Raw genomic sequence first — 21,643 nt, 5'->3', positions numbered from 1 at the left:
TGGATATGAACCCCAAGATCTCTCTGTTTCTCCACGTTCCTCAGTACCCTGCTGGTGACCCAGTAATCTGCATTCAAGTTTGTCCTACCAAAATTAATCATCTTGCACTTATCTGGGTTAAACTCCATTTGCCACTTTTCGGCCCAGCTTTGCATCCTATCAATGTCTCTTTGCAGCCTACAAGAGCCCTCCACCTCATCCACTACTCCACCAATCTTGGTGTCATCAGCAAATTTACTAACCCACCCTTCAGTCCCCTTCTTCCAAGTCATTGATAAAAATCACAAACAGAACAGGACCCAGTACTGAATCATGTGGTACACCGCTGGTAACTGGCCTCCAGTCTGAAAATTTTCCCTCCACCACCACCCTCTATCTTCTATGAGACAGCCAGTTATTTATCCAATCAGCCAAATTTCCCTCTATTCCACACCTCCTTATTTTCTTCATCAACCTACCACTGGGAACCTTATCAAATGCCTTACTAAAATCCACGTATACAACATTAACTGCTCTACCTTCGTCTACACACTTAGTTACCACCTCAAAGAATTCAATCAAATTTGTGAGGCGAAACTTACCCCTCACGAAACCATGCTGACTGTCCCGGATTAAGCTGCATCTTTCCAAATGGTCATAAATCCTATCCCTCAGGACCTTTCCCAAGAAAGACTAACTGGACTATAAGCACCAGGGTCATCCCTTTTACTTTCTTGGAGAGGAACAACATTCACTACTCTCCAGTCCTCTGGCACAATCCCATGGACAGTGAAGACCCAAAGAGCAAACTAAAGGCTCTGCAATCTCAGCCATTGTCTCCCAAAGTATCCTAGGATGTATCCCATCTGGCCCAGGGGGCTTATCAACCCTCAGTGTTTTTCAAAATTGCTAATACATCTTCCCTCAGAACATCTACCTCCTCCATCCTATCAGCCTGCATCTCTCACACGTCCTCAAAAACATGGCCCCTCTCCTTAGTGAGCACTGAAGAAAAGTATTCATTCAACGCCTCAACTATCTCTTCTGATTCCACGCACAAGTTCCCACTACTATCCTTGACTGGGCCTAACCTCACCCTGGTCATTCTTTTATTTCTCACATAAGAGTAAAAAGCCTTGGGGTTTTCCTTGATCCGACCTGCCAAGGACTTCTCATGCCCCCTCCTAGCTCTCCTAAGCCCTTTTTTTAAAACTCATTCCTAGCTACCTTGTAACCCTCAAGTGACCCAACTGAACCTTGTTTTTAATCCTTACACACGCTTCCTCTACCCTCTTGACAAGACATTCAACCTTGTGAACCATGGTTCCCTCACACGGCCATTTCCTCCCTGCCTGACAGGGACATACCTATCAAGGACATGCAGTATTTGTTCCTTGAACAAGCTCCACTTGACAGATTACAACAGATCAGCAATATATTCAAAGTACAACAGCAAGGATTCCAATAAATTGCAAAGCAATCCCTTTTAAATTTAGGCATAGAAGATGAAACAGTACACAACAGATCTAATATGCAGACAAAATTCAAAGTGCCAACTCAGAAAGGGTATTGAGCACCAGGACCTCAACTCAGAGTAAGATCATACTTTATTGGGCAGCAGCAATCCCTGCACTGCTATACGCTTCTGAGACTTGGACAACGTAAAAGTGAAGTACCATCAGCTAGTACTCTGCAAGCAAATACAGTGGTAAGAAACATAGTCCAACAGCAGCATCTTCTCCAAGCTAATTTGCCCAGCAAAATGCTAATCACTAAAATTAGCTCTGTTGGGTCATTGATATCATCTTATCAAAAGATAGAGCAGGCTTGAAGGGCCGAATGAATTATTCCTGCTCCAAAGCCGCTGACACCAGGCCCCTAAGCCTACTGTTGTAGGCTTAGAGGGGGGGAGGCGGGGGGTGTCCTCAAAACATCTCTGAATAGAACACAGCCAACCCTGGCTCATTGGAGACCGCTGGCTCGTGACCAATTTTTAAAGAACCAGTCTGGATATTACGACTAGAGTAGTAGTAGAAGGGTGTTTTTCAGAATGGGAATCAGTAGGTAGTGTTCCACAGGGATCAGTGCCAGGACCTGTGTTTGTAGTAATATATAAATAATCTGGAGGAAAATGTGGATAACCGGATTAGTAAATTTGTGGATGACACAAAGATTGGTGGAGTTGCTGATAGTGCCACAGATTGTTAGAGGATACAACAGGATGTAGAGAGATTGGAGAGTTAGGCACAGAAACGTCAATTTAATATGGACAAATGCGAGGTGACGCACTTTGGAGGATCAAATTTAGATGTGAATTATACTGTACCCTTAGGATATTAGCATACAGAGGGATCTGGGCATGTAGGTCCACAGTTCCCTAAAAGTGGTAACACAGGTACAGAAGTGATTAGGGGACATATGGCTTCTTTTCTTCAGAGGTCAGGGCATCGAGAACAAGAGTTGGGAAATCATGTTGCAGCTATATAAAATTTTGGTCAGACCACATTTGGAGTATTGCGTGCAGTTCTGGTCACTGCGCTACCAGAAGGGTGTGGAAGCTTTGAAGAGTGAGCAAAGATGATTCACGAGTATGTTGCCTGGTCTTAAGGGCATTGATTATGAGGAGAAGTTGAATAAACTAGGATTGTTTTCACTGGAAAGATGGAGGCTGAGGGGAGACCTGATAGAGTTGTACAAAATTATGAGAGGCATTGACAGAGACAAATAGTCAGGCCTTTTCCCAGTATGGAAGTGTCAATTACACAGGGACACAGGTTCAAGGTGACAGGTGGAATGTTTAAGGGAGATCTACAGGGTAAGTTTTTCACACATGGTGTGGCAGGTGCCTGGAATGTGCTTCAGAGGTGGTGGTGGAAGCAGGCACATTAGCAACATTTAAGAGGCATCTGGTCAGATAGATGAATAGGAAGGGACTAGAGAGAGATAATGTCCAAGGACAGGGCTTTTTTTAGTTTAGTTAGGGCATAATGATCAACACGAGTTTGGAGGGCCAAAGTGCCTGTTCCTGTACCCAAATTGGAGACAGACACACTTGTACAATAGAACAGCAAAAGGAGACCATTTAGTCTAATATATAAGAGCTATCCAATTAGTTCCACTCCCCTGAGATTTCCCCATTGGCCTGCAATACTTTGAGTATTTATCCAATTTCCCTTTGAATCACTTAAGACTTTTAGATAACATTCCAAATAACAAACCTCCATGAATGAAATTCACCTCTCACATCTGGCTCTTTTGCCAATAACCTTTTGCCCATGTCTTCTTTTTACTTATCTTTTTGCCAGGAGAAGCAGATTCTCCTTATTTACTCTATTAAAGGTGAAGTTTATTTATTAGTCACAAGTAGGCTTACACTGATAAAGCAACTGTGAAAATCCCCTAGTCGCCACTCTGGCGCCTCTTCGGGTACACTAAAGGAGAATTTATCACAGCCAATTCATTTAACCAACACATCTTTGGACTGTGGGAGGAAACAGGGGCACTCGGAGGAAACCCACCACAGACATGGGGAGAACATACAAACTCCAAAGACGGCAACCCAAGCCGGGAATCAAACCCAGGTCCCTGGAACTGAGAGACAGCAATGCTAACCACTGTGCCGCCCCAAAAACAATTCACAATTTTGAACACATCATATCCCCTCTCAACCTCCTACCCAGAGAATACAGCTTATTTTTATCTCTCCACATAATTCAAACCCAGGTTCGATTTCCGGCTTGGGTCACTGTCACGTGGAGTTTGCACATTCTCCCCACATTCGTGTGGGTTTCCTCCCACAGTGCAAAAATGTGGTTAGGTTGACTGGCTGTGATAAATTGCCCCTTAGTGTCAGGAGGATTTGGAAGATAAATATGTGGTGTTACGAGGATAGAACCTGAGTGTAATTGTTGTCGGGGCAGGCTCGATATGCCAAATGGCCTCCTTCTGCACTGTAGATTCCATTAACTATTCAATGGAATGTTCCTTGCATCCTCTCCTACACTGACATTCTTCCTCAAGTCTGAGTCCTAGATTTGGACATGATACTCCACTCGGGCCTAACCAGCTCTTCCAAGGCCAATATATCCATCTTAAGGGGTGCTTCAACCATGCTCTGCATAACTGCCGCATGATTTTAATACCACATTCCGCACCTGTATCCCAGTACCTGTTCAAGACATTACTGAGTTCCCCACATTTCTTTGGACCACCACTGCCTCTATCTTTTCAAAAATCTCCTGTTCTATCCTTTTTAGCTCCAAACTGAATGACTTCATAATTGCCAATGTAGAAACCCATTAGCCAGCTTTGCCCATTTAATTTATTAATGCCTGCTACTTTTCGCCCTGTTTACTAATTTGTTTTTTTTTATTGATTTCAATTGTATATAACCTGTTTTTTTAAAATTGTCAAAGAAACATGCTAAGAACATTAAAATGCCCTTGCTTTTTTTTTACTTTTCATTTTAACAGTAAAATTTGTATTTGCCATTATGTAAATGATTTTGCTATTAGCAGAAGCATAATAATATTGAAATTTGTTGAGATACCAGATGAGATTGCATGGCAAACTATAGGGAAAAGGCAGGTAACAAGTGTATTTCAGTGCAGCAAAATGAAATGCAGAATGGTACATTTTTAAGGGCAGAATTCTTAAGTGGAGAAATGGATGCCTTTAACGCAGCTGTATACATTCTTAAACAGGTTGAGCGCAAGTAGCAATGGTCATAAGGCACTGCTCAGGCCACAATTCAAACACGGCGTGTAATTCCAGACACACACCATAGGAATAACAGCCATGAAAGGGATAGATACAAAACCTAATTCCACAGTAGAATTGGAGGCCACCACCATAAATGGTCAGTAATAAAATGAGAACCAAGTATGACTATTAACTGCCTTCTCAAATTTTCATTGTTAAAAGATTGACATAGCAACCTGCAAAACAAAAGCAAAGTAACAAAGAGAAGAAAGGGGGGCATGTTTTCACACATTATCTATGGGATAAAATTGTCATTTAAACAGGAATTAATAAAGAGGACACATGGAAATAACTTCCCCAGAACATAGAACAATACAGCGCAGAACAGGCCCTTCGGCCCACGATGTTGCGCTGACCAGTTAAAAAACGATGACCCTCTAACCTAAACCAATCCCTTTTCATCCATAAACCTATCCACGGATCTCTTAAACGCCCCCAAACTAGGCGCATTTACAACTGCAGCAGGCAGGGCATTCCAATCCCTCACCACCCTCTGGGTAAAGAACCTACCCCTGACATCCATCCTATAACTACCCCCCCTTAATTTAAAGCCATGCCCCCTCGTGCTAGCTTTCTCCATCAGAGGAAAAAGGCTATCACTATCCACCCTATCTAAACCTCTAATCATCTTATATGTTTCAATAAGATCCCCTCAGTAGGCATATGCAACTAACTAGAAATATACAGGTGATAATTTGGGCAAACGTACCTGGATCAGCTCTTTGAAAGGCCTAATCAATTACCCACTACTATTCCCCCATTGTCCAACAAGTGTTCCCCTCGACTAATCTGTATCCAATCTCCTTTTCAAAGTTATTATTTATCCATTACCCTTTAAGACAGTGCATTCCAGGTGAATACTGTGTGAAATATTATTTTCTTCAGTACATCATCTAGACCTCCTGCTCCCAAAACTGTTGTGATTCATACTGTCACTGGCCTGATACTTTATTCAAGGTATGATTGGTAGCAGTTTGCTATGTGACCTGGTGACATGCATCCTACCATCAGCTAATAACAGGCACTTGCAAGATTCAAGGAACAATGATCAGAAACAACTACTAATTTCTCTTGCCTGTCTACAGCATTGGGACAAGTCTACCCTTTTTGCTTCTCATGCTGAAATTAATTTACTCAAGATTAGACAGGGTATAATGAAAAATACAAGTGGAGGTTCTTCGCTTTCTGATATTCAGAGCACTTTACAACCAATCTTTTGAAATGCAGCCACAATTGCAACATTGTGAAACATCGGAGTAAATTTGCACACAGTAAGGTCCTGCAAATAGCGATAAATTACAAGACTAGATAATCGCATTCAACAATAGTAAGACTGTAGCACTGCACTAAGTGCCAGTTCAGACATGTTCACAAGTATTTGCAGCAGGGTTCGAGAGCACAACCTTCTACTAAAGGGAGGAGCAAAATGAACTGAATAAAAGCTGACACCAAATCTTCTCCACCCTTAAGCAATACAAAATAGGATCTCATGGTGTAGGTCTTAACATATTAGCATGGATAAAGGATTGACTGGTTCACAGGAAGCAGAGTCTCTTCAGCGTTTGCAGGCTGTCACAAGTGGAGTGCCACAGGGATCAGCATCGGGGCCTTGACTATTTACAATCTGCATCAATGACCTGGATGAAAGGACCAAATGTATGGTAGCTAAATTTGTCAAAGATGTCAAAATAGGTAGAACAGTAAGTGATCAAGAAGTGTCTACAAAAGGATACAAATAATTTAAATGTGTGGGCAAAAATTTGGCAGGTGGCATATAATGTGGAAAAATGGGCATTTGCCCATTTGGCGGGAAGATTGGAACAGCAGTGGTTATTTAAATTGAGAGAGATTACATAATCCGAGGGACAGAGGGATCTGGGTGCCCCTAGTACACAAGTCACAAAAAGTTAATATGCAAGTACAGCAAAAGAAACTGTCAATTATTGCAAGACAAAGGGAATATGAAAGTAGGGAATTTTACATTGGTGAGACCAGCTCCATATTTTAGATCTCAAAAAGCATATAATTGCATTAGCAGTTAGAAGTTCAGATCTCACTCCTGGGATAAGGGGCTTACCTTGAGGTAAGATTAAACAAGTTTGGCATATAATCCCTTGGGAGTTAAGATGAACAGTAATCTTATTGAATTACATGATTCTGATGAAATAATAAAATGGAGTTGAGGAAAAGTGCTCTGAGGGTTAAGTCTGCAGAATTCTTAAGAGCAGAGGCTGGATCATAAACTTTAATCAAGGTTGAGCTGGGAGTCAAGAGGGGTCATGGGTCACAGTAGGTAGGTTAGGGAAGGTGATTGTCGAGTGGTATTACCGTAGGCTGAATCCAGAAACTCAGCTAATGTTCTGGAGACCCAGGCTCGAATCCCAACAATTTAGATTATGGAATTTGAATTTAATTAAAAAATCCAGAATTAATCTACCGATGACCATGAAACCATTGTCGATTGTTGGAAAAACCCATCTGTTCACTAATGCCCTTTAGGGAAGGAAATCTGCCGACCTTACCTGGTTTGGCCTACATGTGACTCCAGAGTCACGGCTACACGGTTGACTCTCAACTACCTCTGAAATGGCCTATCAAGATGACTAGGTATGGGCAATAAATGCTGGCCAGCCAGCAGTGCCCATGTCCCATGAATGAATAAAAAACTGGAGAGCTGAAACCACAATCAAATAACCACAACCTTATGGAATAGCAGAGCAGACTCTAAGTGACAGAATGGTCTATTCCTGCTCCCAAGTCCAATGCTCCTGAAGCTCATTCCTCCCCCCTCCCCCAAAAACAATCCACTACAAGGATAAAAATCAATTTAGCAAAACATAATGGCAGGGTCTTTCAAATTCTTACTCTGCTGTACTGGCTCCCTCTGCACCTACATTACACAATTACAGAGTCTATCCATCAAATAATCATAGGAAACTTTAAAATAATTGATTTTAAATTTAAAAAATGGCGGGGGGGGGGGGGGCGGCAAGTATAACAATTCAATACCTGGATTCTACATGTGTTCCTAACCATTTGGGGGAGGCGATGACCTGATGGAATGATCACTAAACTGTTTGGACAGCACCGGGGGAGGAGGGGGGGCCTTTCAGGTACATTCTCACAGTGTCTCCATAGGTTTCCTCCACGTGCTCCTGTTTCCTCCCACAGTCAGCAAGATATGCTGGTTAGGTGAAATGGCCATGCCAAATTTTCCCTCCATGTACCCAAACAGGCGCCATGGTGTAGTGACTAGAGAATTTTCATAGTAAGTTCATGGCAGTGTTAATGTAAGCTTACTTGTGATAAAAATAGAGTTTAATCTTTTTAATCCAGAAACTCAGCTAATGTTCTAGGGATCCAGGTTTGAATCCTACCATGGCAGATACTACTGATGACCATGAAGTCATTGTCAATTGTTGGAAAAACCCACCTTGTTTCTCTTTTAAGGCACTAATGATCTTAGGGAAGGTAATCTGCCATCCTTACCTGGTCTGGCCTACACGTGACTCCAGAGCCACAGCAATGTGGCTGACTTTCAACTGCCCTTAGGCAACTAGATATGGGCAATAAATGCTGGCCAGCCAGCAAAGCCCATGTCCCATGAATGATTAAAAAAAATTGTAATTTCTGATGTTATTGGTACCTGCACTTTGTATTATTGCTGCAAACTATTTATCCACATTGAATGGTTTATTCTCCCACACAATAACGTTAAAGACGTATCCCCAAATGATGGCCTCTATTCAAGCATTTTTACTTTCTCTAATCTGCATATACAGGATTCTACCAACTAAAATAAAATATCAAAATAGATGAAGTACATTTCAGCCCAGTTTTTGGAATTCTACATCTTTGAATCTTATGTGCAATTATAAATTTTAGGCACAACTTCAGAAATTGCCCCACCTTCATTTTTAAAAATTAGAATGGAAATTGAAACCAACAATTTGCTTCAGAGGCCAGATAAAACTTGTCAAAATCAACACCTGCACTCTCCTTCTAAAGAGCACTTAGAATAAAACACAGTCACACAGTCAAAAGGTATTTATTTTAAAAACAACTTTCTGAAAAATAATTCAAAAAGCAGCAATTGAGAGTTTTCAACTGGCATTTGCGATATTGTGAAACAGGATTCAGATGCTCCATCGCTACAATCCCATGCTGCTAATATGGACAAGGTAGTTTTGCGTCTGATAAAGCAGATTAGAAAAGTCCTCCTAAAAATCTAGTGCCTGCTAAGGCAGTTGATAAATACAAATCAAAGATGTGTATTTCTGTTTGAAACCCAATCTTGCCTTTTAAATCCTGAGTCCATGTCCAAAACTAAACTATCAGACAATTTGCATCTGAAAAATGTCAAAGCTTTTTAAGCAAGCACTGCATCTGGAGCATAAGCTTTTCCTAATCTTAAAACCTTAATCACATTCATTCGACATTACCCTAGCTCAAAAGTAGTTGAGTAACCAGTAGTGGTTGTAAGTGGAGGCTGCCATTCTTTCCCCCCAAGAATAAGCCTTATGATGTTACTTCCGGTTAATTCTGCAAATATTGCATTAATATATGCTTGCATTGCCAAACAAAAAAAAAATCAGTGATGTGAATTGGGATGAAATAATTCGTGGTCAGTTCAATTTTCATCTATAATATCCTACAATCTTTGAAGAAATTGTAAGATTTCAGAGTTCAATTTGGGGCATTTTGGTTTCCAAGCCAGAAACACCATGCCGTTCTACTGAAATGTATAGATTGTCCTATACATTTGAAACTACAATCATCTTGAATAGATACAACATAACGAGCTAAAGCTTCAGTGTTTGCAAACAAAGAGGCTCAGCTTCTATTTACACTGCAGTGTACTGTCAGTCAAATGTTGGTACAATAGTTTCGCCCACACAAGTAAAGCAATGACGCACCAGCGCCCAGCCATTGAACACGAACTAGCTACACACCCATCAACAGATGTGAATATTTGAAGACTAAAATTTCAAGAATGTACATTTATTTGAACGCATTTATTCTTTCCTCTGACGGACATGACTTAGTAAAGTTACTCAACCATTACCTTAACCGGCACGACATCGTGTGATGAAAATGAGATATAATTAGCGAAAACATCAAAAACGCACAAGATGGCATTACTTTTGCTTAAATTAGCAAATCGCCCGTTTAGAGTAAACCACTTCAATAGCTACGAGGTGAACATAGGAGCATACATATCATACTTCAAAGTTTACAAGCCGACCTGTATAAGAATAACTAGAAAACAATCCAACCTTCTTTCTATTCCCATGATTGGCAGAAGGACCTGTCTGAGAGAAACCCCACAAAGTAGCAGGTCCAACTTCAGAGTTACTGAGTCGTGATTAGCCCACAGATCCATTCTGCATTTTATGTTGCCAGAAATTATAAACTGCATATGATTACCAGCAAAAGCAGACTGTTCATTTTATATTTCTAACAGATAAAATAATTTTAACTGAGAAAATACACCGAACTTCAATGTGGAACATTCACACTCGATACTCCCGCATTCAGCTAATGCCCCACAGGTTTGGCGACACTCAGCCTCGTTAAATTAAATGATTACTGCTTCAAACAAATCCACATTCTCAAACTGCAGTCCTTCAGCAAGGCTTCGCCGAGCTGCCTTCAGCTAGGCCGCACTCCAACTCCAAGTACAGACCGACGGGCTTCGGGAACTCTGCCTTTGGGATGAGCACAAAGGCGGCCGAGCTCTCAGCGGGATCCAGGGGCTGACACAGCCCCAAACACGCCCATTCCCCCGGGCCTCAGCACCTACACAGGGTGGCTGGCTGGCCACACTCACTCCCCCCGCTTCTCTTTTGTTAAAACTGGGCCAGTGCTCCGGCCTCCCGCGACCACCATCAGTGGGGGCCCGGGCCGGCTAACAGAGACATTCTCTGAGGCCCACAGCGAGTCCCTAACCGACCGGCCCGACTTCCTCTCCGAGCCTGAGGCCTGGGGTCCGACCCTCCCTCCCCCCCTCCACCGGGGCCAAGGCCTCAGCCTGGGGCTGGACGCTGGGACACAGCCGCTATCAACAATCCGCCCGGAGTCTCAGCGAGAAAGTCACAGGAGCGGTGAAAGTAAGTGAGTAGGCCCCAATCCGCGGCCTCGCCTACTCCGACGGCCCGCTCCTTGGTACCCACAGTACAGGTGCCGGTTTTCTCACTCGCCTTTTCGGATTTTACCTCAGGGAAGAAGCCGCTGTCGATGCTGATGTCGATTCAAGTGGCTGACTGCCGGAATCTGAAGCAATCGGAAGGGGCGGCGAGCAGAACAACAACACCGAGCGGACATGAAGGGACGTGAAGTGGCGGCGCGTTCCCTCCCTCCCTCTCCCGCCCGCCTGAGCCTAGCGGCTGTGCGGGCCCTCGGCTCGGGAATAGCGGCCTCGACTTCTTTCTGTTCTCCTGGCTGGCTCCCTGAGCCTTGGTGAGGGCGCCGAGCGGCCGCAGAAACTCCAGCTCAGCCTCGAAGACGATTCCTCTCTCGCAGACAAAATGCCGACCGGAAGTGAACGAAACCAGCGCGAGCGGAGGGAGGAAGAAGGCGCCAAACGCGATCACTTCCGGCTGCAGCGCCCCCGCGCGCTCACTCCGTGGCTCCAGCGCAGCTCCGCGCAAGCGCAGTCCCACACTGCCCTTCCGCGCAGCCGCAGTGCCGCAATGCCCTTCCGCGCAATCGCAGTGCTGCACCTACGCGTCCGCGCACGCGCGGCGCCGCACTGCCGAACCACGCATGCGCAATGCGATGTGGGTGGCAGTTGGCACGTGCCTTTGGCGCGCTTTCCCTTGGCAAAGGGAGGGGTGTCCATCTCATTTACCAATGTTGTTCGTCCTTCTCTTGGTTTCCATGGCCTTGCTCGATCGTTTTTCTATTCGTGGGACATGACTGCCTGGCTCAGCCACATTATTGCTCATCATTAGGTAGGTGCCCTTGAAGGACAGTTGCGAGTGAACCACATTGCTGTGGGTCTGGAGTCACATTTAGGCCAGTCCAGGTAAGGACGGCAGATTTCCTTCCCTAAAGAACATTAGTGGCCCAGATGTGTTTTTCCGACAATTGACAATGGGTTCATGGTCAACAGTAAATTCTTAATTCCAGATTTTTATCAGGGTCATTACCCTGAGTCTCTGGATTATTGGTCCAGTGACAAAGACATCCCCTTGTTCTGGGTGCAGACTTTGTCAATTTTGATTCTGATTATTAATGAGATTTTTGACCAAGTTTGTCACTTGCCTTTCAGGAGGGCTGAAGCCAAGATTTGGAGCAAGAGCCCCAGCGTTCAGTAATGGTGCCACAGCCAGCAATTGGAGCAGGAACCAAGTGTTCAGCCTCATATCACAGCCAGGAATTGGAGTTGTGAAATCATAGAAGTCATAAAAAACCTACAGCGCAGGAGGAGGCCATTCAGCCCATTGTGTCTGCACCAACAACAATCCCAGCCATGCCCTATCCCCAGAATCCCACCCTTTTACCCTGCTAATCCCTCTAACCCACATATCCTGGGACAGTAAGGGACAATTTAGCATGGCCAATCCACCTAACCTGCACATCTTTGGACTGTGCGAGGAAACTGGAGCACCCAGAGGAAACCCACGCAGACACAGGGAGAATGTGCAATCTCCACACAGGCAGTGACCCAAGCCAGAAATCAAACCCAGGTCCCTGGAGCTGTGAGACAGCAGTACTAACCAAGTGCCACCATGCCACCCTGTGGCCCTAGTTGCCAGGCTACATGCTACAGTCAGCAACTTGAGCAGGAGACTAGGCGTCCAGACCAAATACCACAGCCAGGAATTGGAGTAGGAGCTTTGGTGCCCAGGCCTCATATCATAGCCAAGAATGAGAGCTGGAGCCTAATGCCTAGGTAAACAAGTGCACCAAGGCTCAGAGTACAAGTTTGGAGTTTGATAAGTAGTGAGTTTGGTGAAGTGGGGAGGGGGAGGTAGGAAGTGTTTGTTTTGCTATCCTTTTTCTGTCTCATCATTTAAGGAGAAAAAATCCAGGAGATAAGGATATGTAAAAAATGCAGTACACTAATTATGGGTGACTTTAATCTTCATGTATTTGTGAAAATCAAATTGGCAGAGGTAGCCATGAGGAACAATTCATTGACTGTTTCCTAGAAGAATGTGTTGTTCATCCAATGAGGATCATGCTATCTTGGATCTGTTGATGTGCAATGAAACAGGTATCACCATAGAGTAAAAGATCTTTAAGAAATAGTAACCATAACACCTAGCTTTGACAAAGGGTCATCTGGACTTGAAATGACAGCTCTTTTCTCTCCTTACAGAAGCTGCTAGACTGCTGAGATTTTCCAGCCTTTCCTCTTTTGGTTTCAGTAACCATAACATGGTGGAATTTAGCATTCAGTTTGAGAGAAAGAAACTTGGGTCAGAAATAACTGTCCTAAACTTAAATAAGGAGAACTACAAATTAATAAGGGCAGTGTTGGCTGGAGTGGACTGGGAAGGAAGTTTAGCAGAAATGATAATTGACCAGCGTGTATGAAAATAGAAGGATTCTAGATTGGGACTAAATCAACCATGGATAACCAAGGAAGTTAATGATATTATTAAACTGAAATCAAAACATACAATGTGGCAAAGATAACTGGTAAGCCAGAGGATTGGGAAAGTTTTAAAAACATATAGAAGACGATAAAGAAGGGGAAGATAACCCATGAGGGTAAACTAGATATAATATAAAACTGATATAAACAGACAGAGCTTTTTTAAATATATAAAATGCTGGAGAGAGGCCTTTAGATAATGACTAGGAAATAATAATGGAGAACCACAAAGTGGCAGAGGAATTAAATACTTTGCATTAGTCCTCATGGTAGAAGACGCTAATAACATTCCAAAAATACTAAATAATCAAGGGGCATAAGTGTTGGGGTGGGGAGGGAAATAAATCCAATAACTATCATTAGAGTGAAAGAACTAAGGAAATTATTTGGGCCACAGGTGATAAGTGCACTGGATCTATGGGAGACATCCCAGGATACTAAAGGGAATAGCTACAGAGATAGTGGACACACTGGTAGAGTCAGAGAATCATAGAGGTTTACAGCATGGAAACAGGCCCTTTGGCCCAACTTGTCCATGCCACCTTTTTTTAAAACCCATAAGCTAATCCCATTTGCCCAATATCCCTCTATACCCATCTTACCCATGTAACTGTCTAAATGCTTTTTAAAAGACAAGATTGTACTTGCCTCTACTACTACATCTGACAGCATGTTCCAGATACTCACCACTCTCTGTGTGAAAAAATTGCCCCTCTGAACACTTTTGTATCTCTCCCCTCTCACCTTAAACACCTTAAACAATTTAGACTCCCCTACACTTGGGAAAAGATATTGACTATCTAGCTGACCTGTGCCACTCATTATTTCATAGACCTTTATAAGATCCCCCCTCAGCCTCCTACGCTCCAGAGAAAAAAGTCCCAGTCTATTCAGCCTTTCCTTATAACTCAATCCATCAAGGCCCAGTAGCATGCTAGTAAATCTTTTCTGCGCTCTTTCTAGTTTAATAGTATCCTTTCTATAATAAGGTGACCAGAATTGCACACAATATTCCAAGTGTGGCCTTACCAATGTCTTGTACAGCTTCAACAAGATGTCCCAACTCCTGTATTCAGTATTCTGACTGATGAAACCAAGCATGCTGAATGCCTTCTTCACCATTCTGTCCACTTGTGACTCTACTTTCAAGGAGCTATCAACATATACCCCTAGATCTCTCTGTTCTGTAACTCTCTCCCCAAGTATGTCCTGCCCTTGTTCAATCCACCAAAATGCACCACCTCGCATTTGTCTAGATTAAACTCTCTCTCCCATTCGTCAACCCTCTGGCCCAATTGATCAAGATCCCGTTGCAATTGGAGATAACTTTCTTCACTGTCCACTATGTCACCAACCTTGGTGTCATCTGCAAACTTACTAACCATGCCTCCTATATTCTCATTCAAATCATTAATATAAATGACAAATAACAGTGGGCCCAGCACTGATTCCTGAGGCACACCGCTGGTCACAGGCCTCCAGTTTCAAAAACAACCCTCAAAAACCATCCTCTGACTTCTAAGAACATAAGAAATAGGAGCAACTGCACTGCTGTCATTTACCTGGTAGTAATCTTTCAAGAATCCTTAAATTCAGGAAAAGTCCCAGCGGAGATGAAAACTTCCAATGTTTAAAAAGGGAGGGAGATAAAAACAGCTAACTATAGGCAGCTTAACATCTATTGTTGAGAAAATATTAAAGTTCATTATAAAGGATGTAATAGCAGAGCATTTAGAAATACAGAATATAATCCAGCAGCATCAGCACGGCTTCATGAAGGGGGAATTCTGCCTGATAAATTTATTAACATTCTGTGAGGTGGTAACAAGCATGATAAATAAAGGGGAACTAGTAATTGTAATATACTTGGATTTCCAACAGTATTCAATAAGATACTGCCCAAAAGGTAACTCAATAAGATAAGAGCCCATGGTGTTGAATGTAGTATATCTATTAGCATGGATAGAGGATTGATTAACGAAAAGAAGACAAGCAGTTGTTAGGAGAGAGGCAATTTCAGGATGCTAAGCTTTAACTGGTGGAGTGCTGATGTGGAGATGCCAGCATTGGACTGGGGTAAACAAGGTAAAAGTCTCATAACACCAGGTTAAAGTCCAACAGGCTTATTTGGTAGTAAACGCCACTAGCTTTTGGAACGCTGTTCCTTCGTCAGGTGAGTGGGGAGTTCTGATCACAAACAGGTCATATAAAGGCACACACAGTTTACAGAATACTGATTAGAATGCAAGTCTTTACAGCTAATCTGCTACTCAAGTCTTAAAGGTCCAGACAATGTGAGTGGAGATAGCATTAAGCATAGATTAAAGAGATGAGTATTGTCTTCAGACAGGACAGTAAGTGAGATGTTGCAAGCCCAGGCAAGTCATGGGGGTTACAGATAGTGTGATATGAACCCAAGATCCCGGTTGAGACTGTCCTCATCTGTGTGGAACTTGGCTATCAGCTTCTGCTCAGCGACTCTGCATGTCGTGAAGGCCGCCTTGGAGAACGTTTACCCGAAGATCAGAGGCTCAATGCCCGTGACCGCTGAAGTGTTCGCCAACAGAAGAGAACAGTCTTGCCTGGTGATTGTCAAGCAGTGTTCATTCATCCGTTGTTGTAGCTTCTGCATGGTCTCCCCAATGTACCATGCCTCAGAACATCCTTTCCTGCAGCGTATCAAGTAGACAACATTGGCCAAGTTACAAGAGTATGTGCCGTGTATCTGGTAGATGGTGTTCTCACGTGAGATGATGGCATCCATGTCAGTGATCCCGCATCTCTTGCAGAGGTTGCTGTGGCAGGGTTGTGTAGTGTTGTGGTCACTGTTCTCCTGAAGGCTGGATAGTTTGCTGCGGACAATGGTCTGTTTGAGGTTGTGCAGTTGTTTGAAGGCAAGAAGTGGGGGTGTGGGGATGGCCCTGCCAAGATGTTCATCTTCATCAATGACATGTTGAAGACTCCGGAGAAGATGTCATAGCTTCTCCACTCCAGGGAAGTACTGGATGATGAAGGGTACTCTGTCCACCGTGTCCCATGTTTGTCTTCTGAGGTCGGTGTGGTTTTTCACTGTGACTCAACGGAACTGTCAATCGATGAGTCAGGCACTGTAGCCTGTTCTTATGAGGGCATCTTTCAGTGTCTGAAGGTGCCCGTTGCAATCCTCCTCATCTGAGCAGATCCTGTATACAGAGGGCTTGTCCGTAAGGGATGACTTTTTTAATGTGTTTAGGGTGGAAACTGGAGAAGTGGAGCATCATGAGGTTATCTGTGGGCTTGCGGTACAGTGAGGTGCTGAGGTGACCGTCCTTAATGGAGATGCATGTGTACAAGAGTGCAACTGATTCTGGAGAATAGTCCATGGTGAGTCTGATATGGGGGGGGGGGGGGGGGGTGGAACTTGTTGATGGGGCTGCGGAAGTTCTTCCACAAACCCCAAGAGGCCAACAGCGAACACTATGCAACAGCCAATGAACCAGAACAGCCAACAGAGAGATCGGCAGTGCAGCAGCCGAAGAGGAAAGAGTCCAATTGGTCTCCTCCGGAAGGCTGCTGCCCTCGACTGGACATGTATGGCCAAGCCATCAGGAGGTGCGTCAACACCAGATTCATCAACCGCACTCACATGACAGCCCTGAACACCACCCAAGCACAACGCAACGCCATCCATGCTCACAAGACCACCCGCAACATTGTCATCAAACCAGCAGAGAAAGGAGGGGCCATTGTCATCCTGAACAGAACGGATTACTGCAGAGAAGTGTACCGATAGCTAAACAATGAGGAACACTACAGACTTTTGATCCACAGATCCGACCAAAGAGCACATCTGTCAACTCAACACTCTGATCAAGACCTTTAATCCAGACCTTCAGAGCACCCTCTGTGCTCTCATCCCACTTACTCTGCACATTGGAGATCTCTACTGCCTCCCAAAGGTACAGAAGACAAACACACCCGGCTGTCCCATTGTATTGGGCAATGGGACCCTGTGCGAAAACCTCTCCAGCTATGTCGAGGGCATCCTGAAACCCATTGTACAAAGAATCCACAGCTTTTGTCACGACACTGCGGACTTCCTACAGAAACTCAGCACACATGGAGCAGTTGAACCAGGAGCACTCCTCATCACAATGGATATCTCGGCACTCTACACCAGCATCTCCCACGACAATGGCATTGCTGCAACTGCCTCAGTACTCAACGCCGACAACTGCCAGTTTCCAGATGCAATTTTACAACTCATCTGCTTCACCTTGGAGCACAGTGTCTTCACCTTCAACAACCAGTTCTTCATCCAGACACACGGAACAGCCATGGGGACCAAATTCACACCTCAATATGCCAACATCTTCATGCACAGGCTCAAACAAGACTCCCCCACTGCACAGGACCTTCAACCGATGCTATACACTAGATACATCGATGACATTTTCTTTCTTTGGACTCATGGTGAACAATCACTGAAACAACTATATGATGACATCAACCAGTTCCATCCCACCATCAGACTCACCATGGACTATTCTCTGGAATTGGTTGCATTCTTGGACACATACATCTCCATTAAGGACGGTCACCTCAGCACCTCACTGTACCGCAAGTCCACAGATAACCTCACAATGCTCCACTTCTCCAGCTTCTACCCTAAACACATTAAAGAAGCCATCCCCTACAGACAAGCCCGCCATATACACAACATCTGCTCAGATGAGGAGGATCGCAACAGTCACGTCCGGATGCTGAAAGATGTCCTCATAAGAATAGGATACGGTGCTCGACTCATCGATCGACAGTTCCGATGCGCCACAGCGAAAAACCGCACCGACTTCCTCAGAAGACAAACACGGGACGCAGTGGACAGAGTACTCTTCATTGTCCAATACTTCCCTGAAGCGGAGAAGCTACAACATCTTCTTCAGAGTCTTCAACATGTCATTGGTGAAGAAGAGCATCTCACCAAAGCCATCCCCACACCCCCCTTTTTTGCCTTCAAACAACCGCATAACCTCAAACAAACCATTGTCTGCAGCAAACTACCCAGCCTTCAGGAGAACAGTGACCACAACACTACCACAGCAACCTCTGCAAGATATGCCAGATCATCGACATGGATGCCATCATCTCACTTGGGAACACCATTTGGATCAGTACCTGGGACTTTGATGTTGTGGCCATTTCAGAGACATGGATAGAGCAGGGTCAGGAATGGTTGTTGCAGGTTCCAGGGTTCAAATGCGTCAGTAGGAGTAGAGAAGGAGGTAGAAGGGGGGGAGGGGTAGCATTATTAGTCAAGGATTGTATCACGGTGTCAGAGAGGAAGTTTGATGAGGACTTGTCTGTTGAGGTAGTATGGGCTGAGGTTAGAAATAGGAGAGGACAGGTCACCCCGTTGGGAGTCTTTTATAGACCTCCTAAAAGTTCTAGAGAGGTTGAGGAAAGGATTGCGGAGATGATCCTGGATAGGAGTGAAAGTAATAGGGTAATTGTTATGGGGGACTTTAACTTTACTAATATTGATTGGAATAGCTATAGCTCTAGCTCATTAGAGGGGTCAGTTTTTGCACAAAGCGTGCAGGAAGGTTTCTTGACTCAGCATGTTGATAGGCCAACTAGAGGTGAGGCTATATTGGATTTGGTGCTGGGAAATGAGCCAGACCAGGTGCTAGACTTGGAAGTTGGTGTGCATTTTGGTGATAGTGACCACAATTCGGTTACGTTCACCTTAGTGATGGAAAGGGATAGGCATGAACCTCGGGTCAGTAGTTTTAGCTGGGGGAAGGGTAATTATGAGGCTATTAGGAGTGACTTAGGAAGCATAGGTTGGACTAGGAGACTACAGGGTCTGGGAACGTCCGAAATGTGGAGTTTTTTCAAGGAGCAGCTACTGCGAGTCCTTGATATGTATGTCCCTGTCAGGCAAGGAGGAATTGGTCGAGCTAGGGAACCGTGTGCACTAGGAAAGTTGATTCGCTGGTTAAAAAGAAAAAGGAGGCTTATTTCCGGATGAGACTTGAGGGCTCAGGTAGTGCACTAGAAAGCTTTAGATTGACTAGGAGGGAGTTAAAGAGAGAGTTAAGAAGGGCTAAAAGAGGACATGAGATGACTTTGGCTGATAGGATTAAGGAGAATCCTCAGGCGTTCTATAGATATGTTAAGAACAAAAGGTTGGTTAGGGCAAGATTAGGGCCAGTTAGAGATAGCAGTGGGAATTTATGTGTGGAACCGGAAGAGATTGGAGAGGCATTGAACCAATATTTCCCTTCGGTGTTCACGCAGGGGGACATAAATGTAGCTGAGGAGAACACTGGGTTACAGGGTTGTAAACTGGACAGTATTCCAGTTGATAGGGAGGATGTGCTAGATATTCTTGAGGGTTTGAAAATAGATAAGTCCCCTGGGCCGGACGGGATTTATCCTAGGATTCTCTGGGAGGCAAGAGAGGCGATTGCAGAGCCTCTGGCTCTGATCTTCAGGTCGTCATTGGTCACCGGTATAGTGCCAGAAGATTGGAGGTTAGCGAATGTTGTCCCATTGTTTAAGAAGGGGAACAGAGACTTCCCCGGGAATTATAGACCGGTGAGTCTTACTTCTGTTGTGGGCAAAGTATTAGAAAAAATTATTAGGGATAGGATTTATAGTTATTTGGAGAGTAATGAATTGATTAGAGATAGTCAGCATGGTTTTGTGGAGGGTAGGTCGTGCCTTACTAACCTTATTGAGTTTTTTGAGATAGTGACCAAAGAGGTGGATGGGGGTAAGGCAGTTGACGTGGTATATATGGACTTGAGTAGGGCGTTTGATAAGGTTCACCATGGAAGGCTTCTGCAGAAATTGCAGATGTATGGGATTGAGGGTGATCTAGGAAATTGGATTAGGAATTGGCTGGCGGATAGGAGACAGAGGGTGGTGGTTGATGGTAAGTATTCTACGTGGAGTTCAGTTACGAGTGGTGTGCCTCAGGGATCTGTTTTGGGGCCAATGCTGTTTGTAATTTTTATTAATGATCTGGATGAGGGTATAGTTGGGTGGATTAGTAAATTTGCTGATGACACCAAAGTCGGAGGTGTGGTAGATAGTGAGGAAGGGTGTCTTAGTCTACAGGGAGACTTGGACAAGTTGCAGAGCTGGGCCGAGAGGTGGAGGATGGAGTTTAATGCGGAATAGTGTGAGGTAATTCACTTTGGCAGGAATAACGGATGTGTAGAGTATAGGGCTAACGGTAGGACTCTGAATAGTGTGGATGAACAGAGGGATCTAGGTGTATGTGTACGTAGATCCCTGAAAGTTGGGAATCAAGTAGATAAGGTTGTTAGGAAGGCATACGGTGTCTTGGCGTTTATTGGTAGGGGGATTGAATTTAGGAGCCGCAGCGTCATGTTGCAACTGTACAAAACTCTGGTGCGGCCGTACTTGGAGTATTGTGTGCAGTTCTGGTCCCCACATTATAGGAAGGATGTGGAGGCTTTGGAGAGGGTGCAGAGGAGGTTTACCAAGATGTTGCCTGGTATGGAGGGGAGGTCCTATGAGGAGAGACTGAGGGATTTGAGGTTGTTTTCGTTAGAAAGAAGGAGGCTACGAGGGGACCTTATTGAAACATATAAGATGATTAAAGGTTTAGATAGGGTGGACAGTGATAGCCTTTTTCCTCGGATGGAGAAAGCTAGCATGAGGGGGCATAGCTTTAAATTAAGGGGTGGTAGTTATAGGACGGATGTCAGGTTCTTTACCCAGAGGGTGGTGAGGGATTGGAATGCCCTGCCTGCTGCAGTTGTAAATGCGCCTAGTTTGGGGGCGTTTAAGAGATCCGTGGATAGGTTTATGGATGGTAAGGGTTTGGTTTAGGTTAGAGGGTCATTGTTTTTTTTACTGGTCGGCGCAACATCGTGGGCCGAAGGGCCTGTTCTGCGCTGTAATGTTCTATGTTCTATATGTTCTATCTGCCAGGTACACAGTACATACTCTTGAAACTCGGTCAATGTTGTCTGCCTGATATGCTGCAGGAAAGGATGTTCAGAGGCATGGTACATTGGGGAGATCATGCAAATGCTATGACAACGGATGAATGAACACTGCCCAACAATCACCAGGCAAGACTGTTCCCTTCCTGTGGGCTAACACTTCAGCGGTCACGGGCATTCAGCCTCTGATCTTCGGGTAAACTTTCTCCAAGGCAGCCTTCACGACATACAACAGCGCAGAGTCGCTGAGCAGAAACTGATTGCCAAGTTCCACACACATGAAGATGGCCTCAACCAGGATCTTGGGTTCATGTTGCACTATCTGTAACCCCCATGA

The 21,643-nt window shown here is 44.4% G+C and overlaps 1 protein-coding gene across 5 annotated transcripts in view; it reads right to left on the bottom strand.

The window, feature by feature from the left end:
* nipblb (NIPBL cohesin loading factor b) overlaps nucleotides 1-11,300 on the bottom strand; it is a 600,450-nt gene extending 589,150 nt beyond the window's left edge. For all 5 annotated transcript variants that reach the window (XM_080189563.1, XM_080189568.1, XM_080189564.1 and 2 more), the window contains exon 1: nucleotides 10,956-11,300. The gene's annotated coding sequence lies outside the window, so the exon portion shown is untranslated. The remainder of the gene's footprint in view (nucleotides 1-10,955) is intronic.
* Between the last annotated feature and the right edge of the window lie 10,343 nt (nucleotides 11,301-21,643).

This window comes from Carcharhinus amblyrhynchos, chromosome 5, assembly GCF_965287045.1.
Source record: "Carcharhinus amblyrhynchos chromosome 5, sCarAmb.v2.hapA, whole genome shotgun sequence".
Lineage (NCBI taxonomy): Eukaryota > Metazoa > Chordata > Chondrichthyes > Carcharhiniformes > Carcharhinidae > Carcharhinus > Carcharhinus amblyrhynchos.
This window is presented reverse-complemented; position numbering and strand designations above follow the sequence as displayed.